The following is an 18,040-nucleotide window of genomic DNA, read 5'->3' on the forward strand; positions in this document are numbered from 1 at the left end:
AATGTGGCATACTAGATAAAACATAAATAATTGTAAAATGTTGGTGTAATAAAGAAAACTGTCTTGCATATCTTGAGTCTGGAGTTAGCTTTACAAAACCATAATTCTGATATGACTCACTGTGGGAACTAACTTAGCAAAAACTAGAGAGAGAAATGGTTTCTGAGCTATCTTCTAAGAGTAATAATGGCAGTGCTGTTGTGGAGGCACAAGCTCTGACAGAAGTCTCATTTTCCACCATTCTCAAGATATAATGCAGACCTTTTGAAGTAAGCAGTCTTTAGCAGATAGAGATGAAACAGCTACAAGATGAGGGAAAATGCTTAGAAGTCTTGGGACAAAGCAGCATCCTAAAATAGGGATGACAAAGAGGTCCGTTCTATGCCATGTTCATACACAGCATATGGTAGAGCTCCTTAGAGTTCTATATGTCTAAAATAGTCCTTAAGTGTTGACAATAATTATATATATATATTTATATTTTCACCGATGGCCAATCATGAATGAAATTACATGCCTAAAGAGAGAAAATTTCAGGCAGGAAATCTCAGGTTAGATAATATTACCTTCTTAACCCTTTTCAGTCTAGAGAGGATGATTGACATTGTTGCCTAGACATCCCAGAGATTTGTGGATTTACTTAATAGATCTAGATTTTTGAATTGCCAGATTTCCCAAATTTTTTCTTTTTCCTTCTCTACCCATCATTTATTTTATTTTGTTAAACTTTTACAGCTAGTGCTTATGATGGAATAATGTTTCCCATCAAAAGTGAACTAGGAAAAGTAATTCTTTTTCTTTTGTTTTCTGAAATGAATCAGCAATCTTCAAGTATCAAGAAAACAACTCTGAATTACTAAACCTTGACATTTTATGACAGTTCTTAGTGGAAGAATATTTTTTAAAAAAATTCCTGTTCTTATTGCCTATTCAAAAGCACAATGCTTAAGACATTAGATATTTGTTTATTCAATATTTTAATATTATGATGTCAAAGAACTGAGTTCTAATTCCAAGCAGAAAAAGTATTAGAGGTTACCTGTGTTGTTGACTCATTTGCAAAGCAAAATTTGCATCAGTACTTCTGAATCAACACACTGTTTTTTTTTTTATTTAATGCCTCGTCTGTTCTGTTTGCATCATCATGTCAAAATTACATGTTTTGCAAGCTCATCCTAAGATCAAAGAATTTTTATAAACTAGCAGCATGAAAGCAATCTCAAAATTTGGCTCAACAGTGCTGTATTGGGCAGTGTACTATGTTTTGTACAACTTACTAAACTAAAGAAACATCTCGGTAATGCTTGAAGAAGGAAGAATCCTTTATCACCTAATTTCATATTAAAAGGACAGACTCGTAGACAGTAAGCATGTTCATAATGTTTAGCTGTTTTAGACGGTTGGCACTTCAATTATATATTCAGAAATGATCTCTTATCCAAGAGAAGTATTTATGTGGTACGTCAAATGATGCAGCATTCATGAGATGGGAAAGCTTATATGAAATTTTCAAAGCTAATAAATATAATGATAACAAAAAACCTCAAGCTTTTGATCTGGGATGTGAATGRTATGCACATCCCCTTGAGGAAATAGTCATTTATAGAAGTTTTATTTTATTTGTTTGTTTATTCTTTCAAAGCAAAATGACAAATTTAGGAACAGTACAGAAATATCACAGCAGCCATGTAGGCAAGTAGACAGCATCTTATTGTTTTAAAACCATTGTGTAAACTGTAGCATCTAGATTGTCTACKTGATATATACAATCATTAACAAACTCAGAAGGTAAATCCAGGTATACGCAAATCATGCTTAACTAATCTGATAGCCTTCAATGATGAGAAGACTGTGGACAAGGGGAATGCCGCGGATATGGCCTTTCTGAAGTTAAATTCTCTTGGACTTCATATAGGCCTTTGATGCCTTTTTGTGTGGTATCTTTGTTGTCACTTTGATGAAATATAGACCAGATAAGTCCAGAATAATGTGAGTGCAAAATTGACTGGACTACTGGACTTAATAAAATGTGATCAATGATACAAAGTTCAGCTAGTGACAGAGAATTAATGCCGATCCACAGGGATCAATATGAGGACCACTAATTGACAGCTTGCTTTAGTGACCTGGATGATGAGATGGAGTCCACTATCAGCAAGCTTATAGCCAATACCAAAAATTCATGGAGATGTCAATTAGCTGGAGGATAGGGCTGCTACTCAGAAGGACCCGAACAGGCTATAAGATGTAGAGGAAGCATAAAGTATAGAGGAGGTAGAAGCAGTCTTCTCTTAGAGATGCACAAAGAAAGGACAAGAGGAAACAGACACAGGAACACAGAAACTTGTGGCTAGAAGTAAGCAAAAAAGATTGACTGTGAGGATGATCAAAAACAGGAACAGGTGGCCCAGAAAGGCTCCATCCTTGAAGATATTACAAGATATTCAAAACCTGAGGACATGGCCCTGAGCAATCTTCTCTAACTAGCCTTGCTTTGTGCTGGGCTTTGGACTAGATGACACTCAGAGGTCTTTTCCAGAATAAATCTTTCTATACTTTTATTACAGCAAACACTAAAAAGTATATGAAAAGTCCCTACATTAACAGGCTTGAATTTAAATTTGAGGGCAAGTCCTTCAGAATTCATCAGCTTGTCTTTGCTCCCTTTAGTTTCAGAGGTTCAGTTGTGAAATTCCTACACTGGGGGAGGAATAGAGTCGATTTATTTAGAGACACCTCCTTACTGTGAGAAACTGACCTTATTTTATCCTAGGTATCAGAACCTTTCTGACGAAAAGTGTGACTTCAGTTGTTCAGAAAGTTCTCCAAATTTAAGTAAAATGTTCAGAGTCTAGTCTTTCATGTGGAGATACTGCATATTGCTCCGAACTACAACTAAGTTCATCCCAGATTCTTTTCTACATTGGCATGTACTCATATAAGTTTCAAATACTTCCTGAAATATCCCTAGCATGCTGTGAAGGACTTTTACAGAACCATAAATTGAACATACTATCTGACAAAACTGTAATAGACTTGGAAAAATTTTTAAATGATGCAAGAAATCAGATGAAGATTGAGCAACCTAATAGTCACATTTTTCACAAGTACTTCCAGTAGCAGAATGCAAGAGTACAACAGTAATAGATAATTTTAGATTAAGAGTAAATTTTCTGTAATATTTACCACCTTAACACTTGTAATCTTAATGACAATAAATATATCCCACTAAAAATAAGAGAAAACAAGAGCTATTATTATGCTAAAGCAGTGCAAAATATCCTGAGATCAAAGTCTTTTTGTGCTGGTCTGGGCCATTTTTTTYCCCAGTTATATTGGATAAAAGACAACAGAAAGGGAAGCATTACTTTATTCACTTAACATTTGGGAAACAGGACACATAGAAGTTGGCTTTCGACACCAAGAGTCTCTTGTTAAGCCAGAAATGGAACTCGTTTATCTTGAGCCCTGCTCCAGGGCTTCAGCTGTTATCTCTGAGAAGTAGAGCTTTGGGTCTGAATAATGTCAGAATCAGATTTTCACAAGCTTTTAATGGACCCATGGGATGAAGTTTTCTATTCCTTCCCCAGAAAGCACATTTGTAATCATCTAATCACAACTGATTATTCCTAATTTTAATAGCTTCTGAAATACTGGGTGAATATTTTTGCAGATCACCTGAAGTCCTGTGTGGAAGCAAAACTTAACAAAGTAGAATTATTTATGATTTGTTAGTTCATCTTGTAAAGTCTTACARGTGTTCAAGTTGCATGTATGAAGAGGGGTCTCTCATACTTTGGAGATCAACAGAACTAACAGTTCCCTTAGACACAGAAAAGAGGAAACAGTGTATTAATCGCTTCTCTCTTGATTGATTAAGGTTATAAACAAAGGCTCAAAGAAAGATTAACCCTTCTTCTTCCCTAGTTACTAGCCTTTGAATATGCAAGTATTGAGTATGAGCAGTATTTCGTACTGCTAGTTCTGCAGCTGTTCTTTACATGACGTTGGTTTCAGGGCAGAAAGTTCCATTCCCTGTTTGGTCATCAAGAACAATTTTTTAAAATATAAATACACAAAACAGCAAGTTGATTCCTATTAAGCATGGTGAATATCCTATCTRCAGCTCTCAAATTAAGGTCTATTAATGCATTAAAATTAAGGCATGAGGGCACTTTGTATAGCTTTTAAAGTATCTTCTGAATAATAGCATGTTTATGTAAATAACATATATTTTTAAAAGTGTTTAAAGCCTACAAAGCCTACAAGCCTATCTGCAAAGATAGATTTTTAAGTAGTTTTGCATACTTGAAACCAGAGAACTTTCTGATGGTTAACAGTAGCTGTACAGTAATTGTGCCAGACATACAAACTACTTTACTGAGACAGTCTAAGAGCAAACCAAACAGCAATGACCTGTGAATAATTTTTTCCAGCTTATCAGTCTCTCATTACCAAATACATAGGAGCCTCACAATTTCCATTTTCACAATCCTATGAAGCAGAGCTATGTTCCCCCTTTAGGAGAGGTGAAACTGAGCCATAGATAAAGCAAATAATTTCTCCAGTATTATATAGGGAATTTATGGAAAGACAGGAAGGATTAACAAATCACTGTTAGGGGCTTGATAACCAACTTGTCCTTCAATGTCTATCTTTGAGATGTCTGTAATACACAAAACAAGTAATCCAAACCCACTGTTTTCTATTTCATTTGCACAGTTTTGTTTAGAGAAAGGCAAACAAAAATTTTGAAATCATTAATTGAAATCTGAATATAAATTCTTCACACATGGTAGATTTGCACCATCATCGGCTAAACTCTATATGGATTTTATATGATGCACATCACAAGAAGTTTATCTGAGAAATTTTCTGTATTTGTTAAGTCAGGTAATATCCTAGACTGATTTCCACTTCTWTATGGATTTGGGTAGATATCATTATTTATTCATAGCTATGCTGATTTCGGAAGAACTTTGTGTAGACATGTATTTATWTATGTGAAATCTTACATCTATAATGAAACACTTCCTGTTGAAACTGTCTGATTAATAAGGTGAAGAGTATGAGCATCACTCCTAATTTGAAATAATATACAATGTATAGCTAACAGCAAAATAAGTGTATTTAATTGTATTTTTATGTATGATAACTTCTGATATAAAACATGCACAGAATGACAAAGAATGACAACTGAAATTGGAATTAATGTAATTTTATTCTGTTGTTAAGCTTCCAGTCTATTTTATATATATACATATATATATATATATATACACACACATACACACATATATACACACACACACATACATACATACATAGGATTAAATGTGTGTTTTATATATGATTACATATAGGTTTACGTGTGACTATATGTATATTGCATATGATTAGATGCATATGCGTATATATATATATAAGCACCACTCAATTTCCATTTTATAAAACCCTGATTTCAGCCACTTTTCACTTGTCTAGCTTCAACACTCCCCATGACAGTTTCCATGCTGAGTATTTGCCTTGAGTCAAATGTTTAAGTTTTAGCTAAAACTATTCAGTCATTTGCTAGATGAGACTTGGGCAAAATATATTGTTTTGTCCATGATTTTTAAAAAATGTACAGGTCTTTACTTGAGATAATCTATTGCTTCTGTCAGTGGAAAATGGAGTGATATTTGACAAAGTCATCATCTGGTGTTGCTTCCATTTCTAGCAAAGGCTGCCAGATTTTTCAGTCTTTTACCCCTGAAAATCTCTCTATGGATGTCTTCAGTAAAATCTTGCATCTGTCATCTTCATGCAGAATGCCCCCATATCTAACTGTTGCTACATGTGGTCATTTGGTCTTTATCCCAATGTGCTAAAGTGARGGTTACTATAGTCAAAATTTTGTTATGGGAAAAAGGAAACATACATTATTTTTAAGACCAATAATTTATTGTTATGTAATTGAAATTTTTGTCTAGTCTAATAAAAAAAATACTAATCTAGACCTAGTTATTACAGAGAAAGAAAGATGAATAAATAAGGAAAAAATATATTATAGGAAAAGTCTCTATAATAACAATACCACTAAAACTGTTATGTGCACACTCCTAGTATCCTCTTCCTCTGGCAGAGTGTGTGTTCTCTGACAACCCTCGTGGGTCCTAAGATTGGTGGTTTCAGATAGGGATAAAGAATTAACAACATCTTGGGTCCTTTGTTGGGAGGAAGATGATGTTGATGTAGAAGGCTTTTTCCTTCTCACTCTACAATCTACATGGCATCATTTTTGTGTTTACTAAACACAAAACATAACTTTTTACTATTTCTTCTGCACATCAGCATTACAACTAAATTTAGTCATGGTGCACCTGAATTGRTCATGGTGCTTTATATGTATGATAAATACTTTCTTTACTATCTTTGCTATGCCTAACATTGGTTTCATCTGGCTCATGGTTCTGCACTTCTTTAACTGAACAGGCAGAGTTTCTAACAGCCTTGGTGTCTTCAGTGCAAGGCTGTTCCCTTTTCCTAATCATCTCACACCTGTACTCCTCTAAACTTCAACATATGTTCCCATTTTCAAGGCCTCTTTTATCATACCAGGCCTACATTCCTCTTGACTACATCATTATGTTATGGTCAGAGACATTTCATTCTTTGTAGAATAACTACTTTTTAGTACTCCCTATATGAACCTATATATCCTATGTGATTATATTATACCAAAAAATAAATAAAAATAAAAAAGAAGAAGAAGAAAGAAAAAGGAAAAAAGAAAGAAAGAAAGGAAAGGGGAAAAAATCAAAGAGAGCCACCTGGTGAATAGAAAAACTAATATTACATGTAAAAGAGTTAAATGAAAATTTAAGGCAAGTTGAAGCAATGTCACAGAAAATAAAATGGACAGACCTCTTTTGTKAGTGCTTGCAAAATCAGTACAAAGTTTGTGGCCTGTTTCTAGCAATGATAATATTGTATTTACTGCATTGTTAATCTACCAATTCTTGTCTGGGTAATTAAAGATTAATACATAGTTAATACTGAAGCTGAAAGAGACTTGTTCTCTGTGTTGCTTATGTTCTCTGATTTGGTGCCTAGGCGATAGAGAAGAGGAGCAAGAAACAAAATTCTAACATAAAATATTAGCATTAAATGTATGATTTGTTTATTTCAGTCAATTTAGTTGCTTATCTATAAGATTTATAAATGTCAGAACTGATACAAATATAATAATGTCTGTATTTACTGTGGAAGGAAGTGATGCTTTCTTTTGCCTCTGAAAAACTGCTGTCTGTGATAGCTTTTATATTTTGCATATGCTGCTGCTTTTTCTTTTCTGTAATGCATTTTATAATAATTCAGAGATGTACGTTTAATCAAAAATATTTACTCATTCCTTGGCTTTTAAAATTCAGTAACCACAAAATGGTGTGGTTTCCATCTAAATATTCTAAAATAAACAAATATGTTCCTTGTACATCAAAATGATTTGAATTGCTAGGAATATGAAATGAAAATAAACATTTTTGTCTCTATACCTTATCTTTTTTCAGCTCTCTTTGACCCAAATATTAAAATCACAAAAGAATGAAATCTAAAATTCACAGTCTTAAACCTACTGTATTGCTCCATTCCTTCATCTTAGTATTGATTCTTATTATCACGTATAAATCGATGTATTGCCCACAGAAGTATGTCTGCTCATATAACTCTTTCCAAATAAAAGTTTAGTTAGCTTTCTTTGTTAAAAGAATTTGTTAGCTAACTCATCAATTCATAGGAAAAAACTTCTTGAGTTCATGGTTAAAAATTTTAATGTTACAAATCAAACRTGCTAACAAATATTGAACTAAAATAAATATATGTTTTATCTGAGATCAGAAAACTCCCAAAGCATTATAACTGSATGTTTTATTTATCTTTAAAAGGCAATTTAAATTTGACTCCTTGTTCTCTAATAAGTCATTACCATTCAAATAGTGTCAGTCAGACTGGCAAGCAGCCCATATCAGACAAACGCATCATTGCTTACYAAGGCAAAAATCACATGTTTAAGCATTCACTGCTTGAAAGCATATTAGCAGTAAATATAGCACCTGATCCCTCTCTAGTCTCAAAACATTTGCTAAGGTTGTGAAAAGCTCAGCATTATTCCAAGAGGGTAGTGAAGGAGCTAATGCATCTGTTTTGTTTTATCTGGGTCTTTTGAGATATTTCCTGAAATTTGTATGAATCTCAATCCTGAGCTGACGTGTTTCAGGTTTTCCAGTGAAACATAACCCTTTCAGGACAGATCAGCTCCATCATCACTAAAAGGTTTGATGTAAGCTGAGCTTTTAGTTTGTGGCAAACCACCACAGTAGTACTACCGCAGTAGACAGATATACGAGTGTCTGCTTCAAATGCCGAGTGTTAGGGCTCACATAATCCAGCAAAAAAAGAAAAAGGGGTGGGGGGTGGGGGGGAGACTGAAGAGTGATGTAATAGCTACCTAACCTCCACTGCACTAGGCAGAGGAGTCAAATGCTATAAGGACTAGTTTCCTTTGCTCACTAAAAATGCTATTTTCTGCGGCTCAGGTGTGCAAAGGATACAGCTTGTGGCAAACCTGTTGGGCATGCCCAGCCAGGCTGAGGTGCGCATCCTGCATGGCCTGAACCCACGCACAGGCGTGCTGCTGAGACCAGGCTTGCTACGTAGGTCTAATTAAACAGTAAAAGAGAGGCAGTAGTACACGTCTTTCTCCAGTCTGATCAGAAAGGTTGTGCACTGCTAGCTGTGAAGACAGCAGTTGTGTACACAAAATCACCCATTAAAGAATTAAGAAGACTTGCTGATTCTTTGGAACTCTAAAATTATGACAGTTACTTCAAATGTAAAGTTGCTTTTTTAGCAGGGAACAGCCAGAAAAGATTTTTCTTCCTTTAAAACACTACAGAGAAGCTTGAGCTTAGAATAGAAGCACCGCTAGCTATCTGTAACTATTGTATGAGAATGTTCCCAATTTATTTATTTTTTCTTTAAAGTGTTTAAGGTAGTTTTCTGTAGAAGGTGGTAGAGTCAGTAGGGACAGAAAACTGGCCATCTTCCTGTGGAAATGGACAGCTGGGTCATGATGGACAGATTTCCTGCAGAAGTATGAGATTTCTGGAGAACTTGTGTGTGACAGATGGGATACCATCTGCTGAGGAATCTAAGGTGCTATAGATTAGCATTATCGAAATTAGGAAATTATGTAATGTGAGTCTATTAAGGGTATCACATTTTTTTCTTCTCTAATTTTTCAGAGAATATCCAGATTTAGAAAAGAGTGAAAGAACAGAGGAGAACTGACTCATTTGAAAGTTCTGCTGTAGTCCTGAAGCATGTAGAAAGGACACTGTGTGTGTGTGTAGGTGTGTGTGGGAGCATTATTAGATTGAACCAACACTTTTAAGGCTGCACATTTACAATAGCTGTCAGAATTAAACCTAATAAGGATACTTCTAGATATGTGACAGTCACAGACGTATGGCTTCCTAAAGGTGCTTATAGTGGATAACTATTTTGCTATCTTCTCCAACTGTTGTGTAGAATTGCTTTGTCTGTCTTTTATTTATTGTTGTTGTGGGAACACATCCAAGGGACACTTACAACTCCAAGAAATTAACTAAGCCAAGGCCATTTGACTTCAGAATCTCTGTAGAGAAATTGGGTGCATTTCAAATTCACCTTTTTGGAGGGTTTTGCTTATTTCTGTAAATGTATTTTTGTAGAGGGGCCCTCAGAATTATTGCAGAAAGCAAAAATGTAAATGTGTATGCTTTGGTAGCATAATATATAGATCCAATCAATAATACATTCCATCTTAGTTTCAGATATGCTTACTGTCTTGCTTGATAGGAAGTATAGAAATTAAAATTACTCTCTTAGATGACTTTTAAGATGAAGAGCTAAGTGCAGGAGCTTGCAGCATCAGGTAATCCCTATCTTTGGAGAAATTATAAACAAGAACAGAGAGTTACCTATACAGAAGCAAGACACGGGTTGTACTTCCTTGCACAGATGCTGTGACTACAGATCTTACTGCTCCATGTAATTCAAAAGTCCGCAGGAAGATACATTTCTGCCAAGGTGGGCACAAGTTTATAGCTTAAAATAACTGTTTTCTAAACCAGAATGTTCTAAGATAACTGTGAGCCTCCAGAGTCACATGGCAAACTATCTTTTTTTTTTTTTTCCCTGCATTCAAAGGGCAAAATTTCTTTGTTACTGAGTAACATGACGCCCTATTGTGCCTTTATTACTCATACTGAACACAGTTCTCCTTTGAGAGAATTTTCAGTAAAGTCAGTGAGACTCTTTGCAGAACAAAGTGCTCTTCAGCCTCAGAAAGGGTGGGCAGATCCTGTTCTTTGAAGGTTAGAGGAATATGATATTGCTTTAAGGCTCCCTACTCACAGGAGATGAGGCAAGTAGGTGACCTGTGAAACAACAAAGAGAAGTCTTTTGTTTTAAGAACTAAAAACCTGTTTGTTGGAAGATTCTAGGACTGTTAAATTCTTGCCCAGATTTAGCTTTGTGAGCAGCCTCTTTCCTCATGTTAGCTAAAGTGTTAGTAGTTAAATAACTTTTGTTAGTAGTTAAATAACTTTTTCCTTTCCTTTGCCCTACCATCTTTTTTCCAGTAACTTTGTATTAAAGATAGAAATTTGTTTCAGAAGACATTGAAGTTGATTTGAATAATATTATCTCAATATTGTACTGCAAAGATGAGAAGTGTTCTGTTTTGCTTTGTACTATTTACTTAATAGTCTGTTGCTCTGATTAATTAAGATATGTGAAAAATATACCCACATAGGCAATAGTTCATAAACTACTGACTAATTCATCGATTACTGCTGCTTTGAAATATTACTACAATTTGTTCTGAGACTTACGAGCAACATGATTTAGGGACAACACTTTCCCAATTAACATTATAATGTATAACTTTATTTAAAAATCATATTACTATGTAAAACCTATTAAATAGGCAATAGAATTCCTATCTCTAGTGCCCAGATATTTATGTTATAGAAATTCACAGTTATTTAAATATTTATAAAATGAGAGTTGAGAGAAGCACTTTTGAAAAGCAGTTAATAATGAACAGACATCAAGGGAGCCATCATTATAACAGCAAAATGCTTTGCAACTCCAATAACTTCACTGGTGCAGAAGCAGGCCATCAAATTTAATTAAAAGCAGTCAAAAATAAACTGAAAAATTGAACTGCAAAAGCCTATCCTTTGCCAGCAGCTGCAGGAAAAGAGAAAGAGGGAAGGGAGAACCTTGAAAGTAGTAATGAATTGATAAGCCTTACTGTCTGCAACTTGTAATTTGCCCTGTCAGATTTTAGTATCAGTTAAACTAGATTAATAGAACAATCACTGATTCCTTATCTTAAATCCTTATGCATAGTACCTTTCTTATGGGTTTCCATGATAAATGGAAGTCTCAGAGGGTCAAAATTTTAATTCATTTCCTTGCTTGCTCATTTCTTTTAAATAATTCCGTCACGTGCATTTGCTGGACATAAGCAGAGTCTTCAAGACAATTTAGAGGCAGAAATAAACCTTTTTATTGAGTAGGGCTTTTTGGTTCTTACAAGGATGTTTGAGATCTTTTTATCCAAAAAAGGTAGATATCCACTGGAATACGAGGTATTGGCATCTCCATCTGCCACTAGAGGTTCCCATGGTGAAATGAAAGATAAGGACGCTCATTTGTAATRTAATAGGGCTAGCAAATTTATTGCTGCTTTATATGCTCAGATTAATGTGGATATATGCAAACTGTACCACAAGGACAAAAACAATTTACCCTGGATCATTTTATTTTTTATAATGTGCTTTAATGAAGCTAAAGCCTCCCTGCTGTGACCTTATTATGTTTTCCAGCATCCGTGGGAAATAGATTATGTTGAATTGTAACAGAGCTCATGAAACAGCAGGAATTCTGAAGCAGAAGATCAATTATTTTTTAGTGGTCAATATGGAAAGGCAAAAGCTAAGTCTGTGAAGATTCTGGGAGAAAAAAAAATGACTGAAAACACAAAAGTAAACAATTTTCTTGTCAGTCAGTCTTACACAGTACTGTTCTTACAGGAGTTATTAGAGACATCATAATCTCTTGAGATAGAAATTTCCACTCTAGTAGAAGCTCTAGAAAAATGTATATTGTATTATAAATAAAATAATGTAAATAGCAAGTGTGATATTGAAAGTTTGAATACAATTTCTAATAACATAAATGCTTATTATTTTATTTTTTAGTAACGAATCAATTCTTGTGGATTGTAGACTCCTTGTGAACTAAAAAGAGGAAATAAAGCTCTCAGTTAATAAATTTGTAATGTGTTTTCTGCCATTCCATTTCCTATCAGTTATCAGAAACTGAAGATAAATAACAAAGAATTGAAAAAAGAACTCAAACATCTTCTTTACTCCATTATCTTCCCTTGCAGCAACACTAGTTTGAGGCTAGGGCCTTCTAAGTTCAACCAAATATTTCAAGATTTGCTTATAATTCACTAGATACTATGAAAGATACTCTTAAGTGCATGAGACATTCTTGCTGAAATCTTTAATGACTTTCTATATTGAATGCCTCTTTTAATACCTTTTCTATTTTAAAGTGCTACTTTCAAACAATTGAAATGAGAGTGGAGTCTGTCACCCTCTTATAAATTAAGAGGGCTAGTCTCTGAGTTATATACAAAGATTTTCTTTGAAGTTAAACAAACTGATAGAGGCTAATATTCATGTTAGAATCGCTTCTACATGCTCGAGACCTGGGCACTGCTTTTAAAGACTAACTTTTGATTTTTAAGTTATTTTTGCATAGTAGATAGCTTTCTAGAAAGTGTGTATGGTCTCAGAATAGAGTGTACAAAATGGGGAGGGGGGGGAAGAGTAAACTGATCTGCAAAGCTGGAAGAGGTTCTTAGTCTTGAGACAAAGGTGTACCCAGGGCTCTAACAGACAGGGGAGATGTTTGTGGAAGAATCTGTRGTTGCTATTGGGCAATCAAACGGGAGAAACAAAAAGTTCTGGGAACAACTAGAGGAAACTTACTCTGAATGTTTCAYTCACACTGAATACTACTTCAGTTATCAACAGAGGTGTTCTCAAACCAAGGAGCTATCCAGCACAACCTCATGACTGAATCTGAAGCAGCGATGGGCCCAGGTCTGCAATATTCGATGTATTCCCCTCCTCCCTAACCAAACCATGAAGAGACACAAACTCCCTTTATTTCAGTCATATAACACATTAAATCTGAGCTCCAAAGCAAGAACTATAAGCAGCCAGCTAGTTACCAGGGCTCACATGCACTTTCTCCTACCTTCRCAGCCAGGAGGACCTATGTCTCCTGCCTGACATCAGTGGACTTCTGTTGAGCTTACCCCAAACCAASGTGCTCTTACTATTGCCTCTGCTCCTCCAGTGATGTAAGGATGCATAGAGAAGTAGTCTTCTGTCGTTACCAAACGGAGAAGCCTAGATAGCATCAATGTCCGCAGTATATCAAGAAAGCTATGAGGAAAAGGCTGGAGTGAAGTGCACTCTTCCAGTTGTTGTAATTAAGCTCAGTCTCAGATGCAGAGGGAGAGAAAGAGACTTTATGTGTCATTCACCTCTTTACAAAGTGAAAATACTGACTCAATAAAGTTGACTTAATTATTAATTGGTATCTTTTGGCCTGATATGTTTGTACAAACACACATTTTCAGATGATGCAAGCAAAGATATAATAGGAAGAAACAAAAGTAAAGACCAAGTATTGACCAATAAAGTCAAGCTTGTCAATTGTTTTGAGCTCTATCATTAGGTCAAATAAAAATATTATTTCTCCTTACACAGCTCTTAAAATATTTTTATAGTGAAATCTGAGTAAAATGGAAAAAATATGCTGCTCACATTTTAGGAAAATTAATGTCAGTTTGTTATAGAAAATCAGAATGATGAAAGTCTCGTGCAAGTATTTTCTCCAACTAAAAGTATTTCAGTTTTGAGTGGGTATCTTGTTTTTATGTTTAAAACAAAATGATCAACAACCAGATAGTCTTGGGGATAAAATCAAATTAAAAATAATGTAGTTCTGCTTTCTAACAATGTACCTGTGGGAAGTATTTATGATTTGAAAACCTTTTCTTTTGTTTTCTTTTTTTTTCCTGTTCTTTCTTCTCTCTGTTTAAATAAAAGCTTATTTTTATGCATAAATTTGAAATTAAGGTTAGATATTTTTCTCTCCAAGTCTCTGTAATGCAAATCTGTGTCCACAACTGCATAAATTCAACCAAATGTAGATACAACTTATAGAGGGCATGCTAACTGTATCTCTGGGCTTTATTATCAGTGGGGTGCTGCCTCTAACACAATTAAATTCAATATTAGCTAACATTCTTTAATCAAAACAGCTTTTAAGTAACTTACCAGCCAGTGCAGTTCCATTTTTTCTTTGATCTTCTGCTTAATCAAGGGATTCTTCCACTGTGGTACCTTAAAGTTAACTAAGTTTGGATCAGCTTTTTTCAATGTGATTTAATTAAAAGATATGACTGTGTCTGTGATTTATCATTTTAATGAGATTTTTATTTGACATTTTCCAACTCAAATGTTATTTTTTATATTAATATACTGAAGTATCACCAAAAAGTCATATTTCCAAATAAATTTTAAAATCTCTGTAGCAGAAATTGTTATTTAAATATCRTTTGTGTATACATTTTGGAAGTTTAAAGTCTAGTTCAGTATAGTAATAACACAATGCAAATTGATGTATTTTTTTCTCAAAACACTAACAGTGTTCTGAGTTTTCAGGGGGGAAATAAAAAAAAAAAAGAATATTAACAAAGTGATACCTGAGCCTCCTGAATCAAAATGGCTTGCTAGAAAGGAAGCATTTCCAAAAACAGGCAAGTTCCCTGATTATTACTGTTTGTGTTTGAACAGCACTGCTCTTAGTAGTGCCAGTATAATTTTCTACTACTATGGCTCATTCACTTTTATTTGATTTGTAACATAAGTCAACTGTTGTTTCTGTGACTTTGGCTTCAGTTATTCATATATAGAAATCACTAGATATCTATTAAACTGCAGTAGAACAAACATGTTGAACATATTGTACCTGTTGGAATTATCCATTAACTTCTTATATTAAAAAAAAATAAAATAAAATAAATCAAGCTTTCATAAATGCAACAGCTGACGTTTTGAGTCCTCAATAATTCATGACTCACATCTGAATGTGAAAACACTTCTGAATATTTTTTTTCTTTCCAAAGACAGAAAATGTACTATTATATATCAGAAATGTGATCTAAAATGGGATACAAAGCCCACATAAACTAATCCTGTCATCATAAAGCTATTGTGAAGAATAAAGTAAAATAAATCCCCAAATTACTCGATAACACGTACAGCATGCCTTTTAATTCAATAATAATACTTGAAATCAGTAATAATGGTAATATAGTTGGGGCAACATATAAAACTTCTGTAGAAAAGCTGTTTTAAATTCATTATTTCTCATAATCAGATCATGTTTATCTCTTCTTAAGTCAGACATTCAGCTACAAACTGATAGCATAACTGTGATAACTTGGTCATTCTGTTCCTCCCTCTTTCTCACTGTGCTTTTCATACCTTGAGATTCTGGAAGCCTTTTCCTTTCCAAAGCAAATGTTAGTTGCCTGATACTCTTAGTGTTTTCATCTTAATTTGGCTGTATTCCAGAATTTGAACTTCTTTTTTTGTTATTATTTTCCGTATAGATTTAGACATTCAAATATATGAACTTGCAGTTATTTTATCATTTTGCTCTGATTTGTCCTTTCATGAAGCCAATGGTCTGTCATTCAGACTGGTCAGAATTCTGCACCCTTCCTAAGCAGAAGSTAGAGGTTTTCTTCTTTTCCCTACATACTTCTCTCAGGCAAGAGGTCAGAGAGTTATGGTGTAAGAAATGCAGCGTTAAAATTGTTTAACAATTCTGAATCCATGCATACTTCCTGTAGAGAGCAGCAAACAAAGACATCAGGAGCAGAATTCCTACAGAATGTATGTCGGGTGCCAAATCTTAATTTACTGTAAACTGTGAAGTTCTACAGACTGTGCAAATTTGTAGCTAAATAAGAATTACAGTTTGTTCAGTCTTTGTATGTACCTGTGTAATGGAAGTGTGGCCTGTGTTTACTTTCTTCCAAAAAGAAGAAAGTTTTACATTTCTGATCCAAAGAAAGAAAGAAAGAAACAAACAAACAAACAGAAACAAACAAACAAAGTAAACTGGCATTTCTATCTGATTATCCTAAACTAAATATAAGCCTTTGACCCTGGCTCAGAAGAAAGGCGACTTTTTCTTTTGATTTTCATTTTACCAGCCTATTGGCTCCTGTTTTATAAAGTCCTAACATTGACTCTTACTCTCTCTCTCTCTTTTTTTTCTTTCTTTGAGAACCTAGAAACCTAATGAATTTAATACAAAGGCCCCTCATTATCTGCTAATTTCTGAATCAACATATACATCTATAAGGCATCAAATGTTGACAGCTTTTGGAATGCTTGGGATAATTCTCTATTCCCATCTGTAAGAGTCTGTTGATTTTTTGACTCTTTTTTTTTTCTTTAACAGAATAATTCTCTCAGCCTCATGTTTGCATTGAATGAAATTAAAATTTGAGTCCTAAAGGCAGTACAAGCAAAGTATTTCAGACTGATTATTGTTTACCTCTCATGATACTGAAGATCTGACGTATGACATTTGAGTGCTGAGCAGCAACAAATTTAGCAGAACTTACATATTGTATTTAGGACTGTTGTCACTATGATTTATCAAATAGATATTGTAGTTTTGTTCCAGTAATCTACACTCACACTTGCACTATCTCTGTTGCTGTAATCTCTTTTGCTTACATTCATCAGTATGTTATAATTTGTGTTGTCTGTCTTTTCTACTGATGATTGACCCTTTGTTTTAACTAGAGGAATATGTGTGGTCTGTAATTTTGTAACTATGTGACAAAGATGATTTTTTTTTTATAAAACAGAGAAATAAAATGATGAATAATATAAGTGTGATCACTAGCACATGAGTTTTCAACTTTTGGATGGCTTGAGTTGGTTCTAAGCAGTTCTGATTTTATACATACTGCCTAATCTTTGCTCTTCCCTGAATAAGATATGCTTAACACAAATATAAATACAGAAYAACGTGTAGGATTTTTCCACTTATACATCACTTTCCTTTGGAAAATGTTGAGCTATTAGTGACGAATACTTATATGCTTTTAAGATTTGCATCATTTACTATGAAGCAAAAGATTTGCAAAAGAAAAATTGTCCTGTTTATATTGAGTGAGGCATAAAGACTATCATACAACCTTTTTCTTTGGATTCTAATTTAAAAAGCAACTTTTAAAATTATTGATTTGTCTTAGGGTGTTCTTTTATTAGTTTTGCGCATGATCTATTATATATATATATATAGAAGATATATTGGTGAGGCCTCAGATCATTAACTGATCATTTATCTTGCCCTTCTCTTTGTAAACTATTATTAAACTTCTTAGTCAACATCGAATAATTTTATTTTGTGTATCGTTATAATCAGTGCAGGGTAGCTCAATAAAGTTGACCTGATGCATGAGCAAATGTACAATATACAGTTTCATTGAGCAGGATATATTTTAATTTCTATCTAGGAGCTAGAAAATTCATTTAAATATGGTTTGTGAAGGCATATTGTTAGACTGTAATTCCTAGAAAGAGATAGCAAAGAAATATATCCATTTTTTAAAAGATGGATCTAGAAAAAACATTTTTTTCCTTAAAAAATAGAAAAATATCAAAGCTTTTTGCTTTTAGCATACTTTTATTTAGTTGAAATGTGATTAGTTCTTTTTCCAAATAGTCATTAGATATGGCATAGTACAGTTTCAGAAACAATATGAAGAGGTAACTTGTCTTTTTTAAAAAGTATTCCAACTATTAAACAAGTACATTATTGGAATGGAAAA

This window comes from Rhea americana, unplaced genomic scaffold (assembly GCF_003343005.1).
Source record: "Rhea americana isolate MKP2758 unplaced genomic scaffold, rheAme1 scaffold_103, whole genome shotgun sequence".
Classification (NCBI taxonomy): Eukaryota; Metazoa; Chordata; class Aves; order Rheiformes; family Rheidae; genus Rhea; species Rhea americana.